This window comes from Oratosquilla oratoria, chromosome 14, assembly GCF_046742065.1.
Source record: "Oratosquilla oratoria isolate Oo_2021 chromosome 14, ASM4674206v1, whole genome shotgun sequence".
Lineage (NCBI taxonomy): Eukaryota > Metazoa > Arthropoda > Malacostraca > Stomatopoda > Squillidae > Oratosquilla > Oratosquilla oratoria.
Genome location: NC_134790.1, coordinates 43,206,872 through 43,216,172, shown reverse-complemented (window position 1 = coordinate 43,216,172; position 9,301 = coordinate 43,206,872).

The following is a 9,301-nucleotide window of genomic DNA, read 5'->3' as shown; positions in this document are numbered from 1 at the left end:
ATTCACTTGTATGATAAATATACTCACATATACACTCAACCAGCTTTATATATGTATATACACACAAGCACGTATATTCGTATAAACATATATATATCAAATATATAATGGTATTATTTATGCTCATGATCATCTACCAGCTTATGAGCATTTTCAAATCTGTCATGGCAGAGTTGCCACTTCAAGCTAGATATTTTCTTTTTCCTTTGTGCCCCTCCCCCCCCCCAAAAAAAATCTGTTATTTCATTTGTCCAATCTCATAAACCTTCTATCACAATATTAGGAAAAAATGTGACAAATCATGATGAGGAAAGGTTAATGGAGAATGGCCTACCTAGTACTTACTGCAGAATTAATTTCACCATGTTATCATAAAAATCAGGAATCAGTTCAGGAAAGAGAGAGACAACCTTCCCCTGTGCACACTGTTCATATCTGCTGCTGTTCCTCCCCTTTTCAGTCATCATCAAATGCTGTGACATATGCTCTAATGTCATTCCTACCTGGCCTCTGAGGCTGGCCAAAGTTTATCTCAGTGCACTTCCTTTGACTTACATACATGAAGACGTACGTGCATAGTGCATACATAGTGGATATATACTATTGTCTACACTGTCATATACGTGTGTACATGATGGAGTTCTAGATGTTAACATAATTTGAATTAATTAGACTGTCAACAAAGGTAAAGTAGCTAGTTTAAATTATTTAAAGATAGTAATCATCTCTGTCACTTGACAGTTGACAAATTATTCAGGAATTTGAATTAATAATTATATTTATTGAGTATTTATTAAAAATAGAAATACATTCCACTGGCTATAACTCCCATAGTATAGAATGAATGAAATATTAATACAAACTACATTCTGGAAACTTCTATAAATGGTACATATCCTGTAACTAGCTATAAAACTATTCTATACTGGACGGTTATTAAATTTTCTCAACACAAAACGTATCAAATTTTTTAGATTTTTTATACTTGGAATAATGAGACCTACTGCTTTCTATTTGCACAATAGCAACAAATCATTTCACAGTGCACATCTATAGACAGTATTTTACAGCTATTGTTGGCTTGCCAATTACTGTAATGGTAAAAATTCAGACAAAGCTTTCAAGAATATAACAAAATATATGTACTGTACCTTGAATACACCCGTATTATTACGTTAATAACTAGGTTAAAAATTCAATCTATAAAAATTTCTTATAATAAAATATTTTATATGTTCCTTGAATCTACCAGTATTATTACGTTAATAACGAGGTTAAAGCTAAAATCTATACAAATTTCTTATTTGTAAACATTAAAAAAATAGGCTTTATTCATAATTATAGAACTTATAGACTACTCAATTGAAATTTGCAAATAAAAAAAATAGTATTTTGTACTTTATATAAGTAGGGTAAACTGATATCATCTTAATGTGATGAAATGGTTGGTTAGATTAGCCTATGAGAAATATAGGTTAGAGTCCTAGACTACCCTATGAATAGAGGCAGCCTATAGTCTAGGAAAAACAAATTCGACTACAATTTAAGGTAAAAAGAAAGGTAAATGTGGATTATAAGGTTATTTTGGGATTATCCTTTTTTTTTTCTTTTTTTAAATAACAAGCCCACCGGCTACGCCCCTTTTTAGGAAAATAAAATATCAAAAATCATATTCCTTTTTATTTCTTGTCAACATCTAGCTGTTCTCGCAAGTCATCTATATAGGCGATTTGTACTGGTTTTAAATTTCCGTTCAAAACACCCTTTTTATATTTTTTTAATTCTTTTTTTTCCTTTAAGTAACAACTTTTTTTTTTTACTTGCTTTTCTTGTTTCAAAACTTTGCGAATTGTTAAATCTTTTGCTTTGGCCTCTCTCCGTTCCTTTCTAGCCTCCTTCTTCTTCATTCGTTCTTCTTCTTCCTCTTCGAGTTCTTCTTCTTCTAGTTCTTCTTCTTCTTCGAGTTCTTCTTCTTCTTCGAGTTCTTCTTCTTCTTCTTCGAGTACTTCTTCTTCTTCTTCTTCTTCTTCTTTGAGTTCTTCTTCTTCTTCAAGTTCTTCTTCTTCGAGTTCTTCTTCTTCTTCGAGTTCTTCGAGTTCTTCTTCAAGTTCTTCTTCTTCTTCTTCTTCTTCTTCTTCTTCTTCTTCTTCTTCTTCTTCTTCTTCTTCGAGTTGTTGTTCTTCTTCTTCGAATTCTTCTTCGAGTTCTTCTTCGAGTACTTCTTCTTCGAGTCCTTCGAGTTGTTGTTGTTGTTGTTGTTGTTCTTCTTCTTCTTCTTCTTCTTCTTCTTCTTCTTCCTCTTCTTCTTCTTCGAGTTCTTCTTCGAGTTCTTCTTCTTCTTCGAGTTCTTCTTCTTCTTCTTCTTCTAGTTCTTCTTCTTCTTCTTCTTCTTCTTCTTCTTCTTCTTCTTCTTCTTCTTCTTCTTCTTCTTCTTCTTCTTCTTCTTCTTCTTCTTCTTCTTCTTCTTCTTCTTCTTCTTCTTCTTCTTCGAGTTCTTCTTCTTCTTCGAGTTCTTCTTCTTCTTCGAGTTCTTCTTCTTCTTCGAGTTCTTCTTCTTCTTCTTCTTCGAGTTCTTCTTCTTCTTCTTCGAGTTCTTCTTCTTCGAGTTCTTCTTCTTCTTCTTCTTCTTCTTCGAGTTCTTCTTCTTCGAGTTCTTCTTCTTCGAGTTCCTCTTCGAGTTCTTCTTCTTCGAGTTCTTCTTCGAGTTCTTCGAGTTCTTCGAGTTCTTCTTCGAGTTCTTCGAGTTCTTCTTCGAGTTCTTCTTCGAGTTCTTCGAGTTCTTCTTCGAGTTCTTCGAGTTCTTCTTCGAGTTCTTCGAGTTCTTCTTCGAGTTCTTCTTCGAGTTCTTCTTCGAGTTCTTCGAGTTCTTCTTCGAGTTCTTCGAGTTCTTCTTCGAGTTCTTCGAGTCCTTCTTCTTCTTCGAGTTCTTCTTCGAGTTCTTCGAGTTCTTCTCTTTCGAGTTCTTCGAGTTCTTCTTTTTCGAGTTCTTCGAGTTCTTCTTTTTCGAGTTCTTCGAGTTCTTCTTTTTCGAGTTCTTCGAGTTCTTCGAGTTTTTCGAGTTCTTCTTCGAGTTCTTCGAGTTCTACTTCTTCTTCGAGTTCTTCGAGTTCTTCTTCTTCCTCTTCTTCGAGTTCTTCGAGTTCTTCTTCTTCGAGTTCTTCGAGTTCTTCTTCTTCGAGTTCTTCTTCTTCTTCTTCTTCTTCTTCTTCTTCTTCTTCTTCTTCTTCTTCTTCTTCTTCTTCTTCTTCGAGTTCTTCGAGTTCTTCTTCTTCGAGTTCTTCTTCTTCTTCTTCTTCTTCTTCTTCTTCTTCTTCTTCGAGTTCTTCCTCTTCTTCTTCTTCGATTTCTTCGAGTTCTTCTTCTTCTTCGAGTTCTTCTTCTTCACCGTAGTTGGCGGTGTAACCGATTTAACCCCAAACGCCTCTCGCCTCAGGAAAAAAAAATAATTGTAACAGAAACTTTTTATTTAGTATATGAAAAGATGAAATAAAATAAATAAAAATAAAACAATAGAAATAATTAGAAAAATAAAAACAAAAGAAAAATAAAAGAATAATTTTTTCATTAGTTTTATTTTTTTATTTTCTTTATTTTTATCTATTTATTATTTTTTTAAAGAACCCGATAAACAACATGTACCAAAAGAAATAGGTTTTATCTGTATATATATATACACACATATATATATATATATATATATATATATATATATATACATATACTGTATATACACTCTCTTCATCAAAATTTTAAAAATAATACAAACTGCTAATGATTCGCTAGGTTAGCCTATCTCATAATCAGCATTTATCATACAACAGGTAGGACCTTACAATTGGCCTAGGCTACATCACTGGGAAAAGTAGGAAACTTTAGCAAAGTAATCTAAATTGTTCTTGCATCCAATGCTTATTATTTATCAATTCCTACAAAAAGAAACATAGCCAAATCATGCAAACTGTATATCTTGTAGGTAATATTTTAGGTCCGGTAGTCACTCAATAGGCTACTACCAATAGTAGGGTTTTACAGGCTATTCCGTATACCAGTATATCAATATTTGTCTTTACCAAGGTCACATTACACAATGTACAAGATTTGGCCTAAATATTTTCTTTTTACTATTATTAAGAGATCTAAAGAGGAAGGGAAGTTGATTCAAGTAGAGAAGAAAAGGTAAAAGGCAAAGATGAAAAGATGATAATGGAAGAGGAAGCGATAAGGGGAAGATGGGCAGAATATTTTAGGGAACTGTTGAATGTAGAGGAGGATAGGGAGGGAATGGTGATAGCAGTGGGAGGCGCAAAGAAAATGACAGTGATGGGTGAGGAAAATGAGGGAAAAATAAGAAAAGATGAGGTGGAAGTAGCGATTAAAATGATGAGAGCAGGTAAGGCACCTGGGTTAGATGGGTGTCATGCGGAGTGTCTGAAGAAGGGAGGTAAAGTAATAGTAGACTGATTAGTGAGGTTGTTTAATGTGTGTCTAAGGGAGGGTAGAGTACCAGAGGACTGGAGGAGTGTATGTATAGTTCCGCTTTTCAAAGGAAAAGGAAACAAGTGTGAATGTAGCAGTTTCAGAGGGATCAGTTTGTTGAGTGTAGTTGGGAAGGCGTATGGGAGGGTTATAACTAAGAGAATTAGGAGAGGACCAGAGGAAGTAATTGGTGAGGATCAGTGTGGGTTTAGGAGAGGTAGGGGCTGTGTGGATCAGATTTTTGTGATAAGACAGATTTGTGAGAAAGCTTTAGGAAAGGGTAAGGATGTCTTTTGGGCCTTTATGGATTTGTAAAAGGCTTATGATAGGGTAGACAGGTATTGGGGGAAAGCTGTTAAGAGCAGTCAAGAGTTTTTATGAGAGTAGTAGAGCCTGTGTTAGAATCAGAAATGGAGAGAGTGAATGGTTTGAGGTAAAGGAGGGACTACGTCAGGGATGTGTCATGTCGCTATGGCTGTTCAATGTGTATATGGATGGGGTGGTACGGGAGGTAAATGCAAGAGAAATGGGCAGGGGACTGGAGTTGGTTGCGGAAAATGGAGAAAAGTGTGAGGTAAACCAGTTGTTGTTTGCTGATGACACTGCACTTGTGGCAGGGTCAGAGGAGGCATTGGGAGAGTTAGTGACTGAGTTTGGGAGAGAGTGTGATAGGAGAAAGTTGAAGGTGAATGTGGGTAAAAGTAAAATGATGAGGTGTACAAGAGGAGAGGATGGTGGAGAGTTGGAAGTAAGTCTTAAAGGGGAGAGGCTGGAGGAAGTGGATAGTTTTAGGTACTTGGGGTCATATGTGGCTGCAAAGGGAGGAGTAGAGGTAGAGGTAAGCTGTAGATTGAGAGAAGCAAACAAATGCCTTGGGGGATTTAAAAAAGTAATGAGAAATAGACATTTGGAAAATTAATGCAAAGAGGAGATTGTATGAAGGGGTGATTGTGCTGACAGTGCTGTGTGGGGCAGAGACATGGAATTTGAGAGAGGCAGAGAGGAAGAGTTTAAATGTGTTTGAGATGAAATGTCTGAGAAGTATGGTGAGGGTTACAAGGCTTGATAGAGTGAGAAACGAGGAAGTGAGAAGGAGAGCTGGGGTGGAAAAGGAGTTGGCTGAGAGGGCTGATGAAAGACTATTAGGATGGTTTGGACACATGGAAAGAATGGATGGAGGAAGACTGGTGAAAGGGGTATGGAAGGCAGAGATGGAGGGAGTGAATTTGAGAGGACGACCGAGGATGAGATGGATGGATGGGGTGACAGGGGCGTTGAGCAAGAGGGAAATATCTGTGGAGCAGGGAAGGGAGGTGGCAGAAGATAAGGATGAGTGGAGAAGGGCTGTGTATAGATGATACTGTGATGAAAAGAAAGGGAAGGAATGGGAGGATGGGGGGGTTTAGGGAGTGGGAAAGTGTGAATGATACTTTGACGCAGCCCGAAGGGACTTCTCCCCGTTCTCCGTTTTCTATGTGAGGGGACGGAGAGAGGGGGGTCGCCAATGAAGTGAAGCGGCCTTGCTGTGGATGTGCTGTGTCCTGCATTGCTTCTGACCCAGGGTGGTGGGCGGGATGCAGGGATGACCCGTCGTCCACGAGGAGCTAAGATGTGAAGGTGGAAGGGATGATGGATGGAGTGGGTTTATGCCTTTTGACTTGGCTACCTCCCTGATAAGGGGGAAAAAGCCTTTTGTATATAGATAGATAGAATTATGGTTATGGGTTAAAGCATAAATATCTGGTACACTTAGGCAATTGCAATTGTCTTTATAGCATAATCAGTTTTGAATTAGATTAAAATGGTTCGTGATTTTCTTTACTCTGATTTCTATTTTTTATTGCTTCACTTGTAGGTCTATTGTATTCACTAGTAACCATGATCAGTAGCCTGTTTCTATTTCGTATATTTCAAACCACTAAATTTCTTTGATAAATGTATGATTTTCATAATCTGAAGTAGCTTGATCATAATCTAGCATATTTCTATTAAAGGAAAATGTGATAAAACTACCGAAAATGAAGGAAAAGAAAATTCACTGGGAGACACTGCTTCAGGCAGAATCTGCAGCCATTTGTTTACATTAGTTAGTACTAGCAGCACACAATGCCGTCACATGGTGGCAGCACGAATTGATGTTTATTTATGTTGAAGTAAAAGCATTGCAGTATAATACAAAATATTATATATATATATAATATATTTATATATGTATATATATATATATATATATATATATGTATATATATATATATATACAGTACATATATAGTTTCACTCTCCTTACAGGAAACAACTACAAATACATGACCACAAACACTTTTACCCAGACTGACAACGATAGCTTGTCAGTATTGTGCATTTTTTTTTTCTTTTTATTATTGATGGATTGTTTTTTGTTTCCATCTGGAGAGACCGCTTAGTGTACATATACACTGCACACACTCACTATTGCCTCCAAAAATAAAAGCAAAACCATACAAAAACTGCTAAATTGTACAACTGGTAAAACCAAATAGGGAAACCATGTTAAAAAAATAATTCTATTGGACTTAAGGAGTCGGAGTCGGATAAAAAATTCCGACTCCGACTCCGACTCCGACTCCTAGTACTCTTAGAAATCCGACTCCGACTCCGACTCTAGCTAAAACCTCCGACTCCCTCCGACTCCGACTCCGCAGCCCTGGTGATTCCCCAAAAACTCTGCACAAACTTTCTTAAATGACTGCCATGCAGCTTTTTCAAGATCATTTAGCTTTTCATCAAAATTCTGGTCTCTCATCAGCGCCCAACAAAAATACTTTCTTTGATTTTTGCGTCACTTACTCTAGGAAACTTATTTTTCAAATATGTAAATCCCTTGCCAGTTCTATTCATACCTAACCAAATTTGTCATCAACCCAGCTTAATATACAAAGGAGGCATGTAAATTTTCTCTAAATCAACAAGAGTAGGATTGACAATATTCCTCTCTCTTGGGGTCAGAGATCGTTTCGGCCACACACATTTTTTTTTTTTTTTTTTTTTTTTTTTTTTTACCCCGACTGTCCCACTCACAGAGAAAGCAACAAAAATTTGTGTAACCTAGCTGCATTCCAAATAAAATTGCTACAACCTTTAGGTCACCACAGATATTCTATTTATGTTCTTCATACTAATTTTTTTTGCAATAGAAGCTTCATACTCTTATATGATTCCTTCATGTTAGCTGCATGGGCTAGAGGAACAGAAGGAAACTTATTTTCATTGTGGAACAAAACACCTTTCAGGCTCACTTTTGCAGAGTCAACAAACAAGCGCCACTCATTCCTGTCATATTTATGGTTAAGTTCCTCCATAACAGAATATACATCATTGCAAAACACCACACCATCCTCAAGTGAGAAAAACTGTTCAAAATTACAATGTCGCTTACGATAAAAACTAACTTTGGATTCTTTCTGGAGAAGATTCCAGCCCTTTAACCTGGAAGCAATAAACTCAGATTGATTTTTTTTTTTTTTTTTTTTTTTTTTTTTTTAATCTCGCACAAGATCATTCAGATCTCCTTGACTCAATAAATGTGGTTCACTTGAAGAATGGATTGGTTGAAAGTGCATGTCTTCTATTTCTTTTTTAATTACCGCCTCACTTGACTCATCATCATTTAGTTCCATTTGTTTTGGAGGGTCAGGTACAGGAAGGTCTTTACTATGAGGTACTGGTCTCATCAATCAATCAACCAATCAATCAATAAAGTCAACCATCCTAAGTCCACTGCTGAACAAAGGCCTCTTTCATAACATTCCATGATTCACACGACATCGCCAACCTTTCCCACGTCACTCCTGCAAACTTTTCAATCTTGTCTATCCACTTTCTGTCTGGTCTCTCTTCAACGCTTCCCATCTCACGGCGTCTACTCAGTAACACACTTCCTCTCTTTTACAATCTCCATTATATCTTTCACTTTAGTCTGCTCTCTCACCCAATTTGCTCTTTTTGTGTCTCTCAGCGTTATTCCCATCATTGATCTTTCCATTCTCCTCTGTACAGTCATAAGCATTGTCTCCATAGCCTTCGTCAATTTCCAAGTCTCACACCCGTAGATTGTTGTTGGAGGAATGCATTGATTGTAAACTTTATGTTTCAAATATAAATGTAGAGAGCCTCTCAGGATTCTATTATCCTTACCAAACACTTTCCAACCAATTGTAATACGTATTTTTATTTCATTGTCATGATCTTTGGTCACTTTCACCATCTGGCCTAAATAATTATACACTTCAACTTCTTCAAGGCTTTCACCATCGACTATAATCTCTTTATTTTGAACTATCGTGTTGAACATTACTTTGGTTTTACTCTTATTCATTTTTAAACCTACTTTGAGAATTTCCTTGTTCAGATCGTTCAGCATATCGTGCAAGTCTTGTGCTCTCTCTTCCCAACTCAACCTTCTGAAAATCTCTTCCAAGCAATCTGTAAATAATTTAGGTGAACTTGTATCTCCTTGCCGTATTCTTTTCTCGATTTTGATCTTTTCTATATCTTTATGTAGTCGAATTACAGCGGTACCTTTCGCATAAATCTTTTCTAGAACCGTTACGATCTGTTTATTTGTACCCTGCTTGCGTAGCGAAATTAGTATACTTCTGACTCAGGGCAGTGGGTGAGATGCAGGGATGACCCGTCACCCAGGAAGAACCAAGATAATAGGGAGGGAGGGGATGAATGGGAGGGGAGTGTGTGGGGATGGAATGAGTGGGAATGAATTTTATGATTTGTTTTTAGGCTACCTTTCTTGTAAAGGGGAAAAGCCTTTGGTATATGTATGTATGTATGT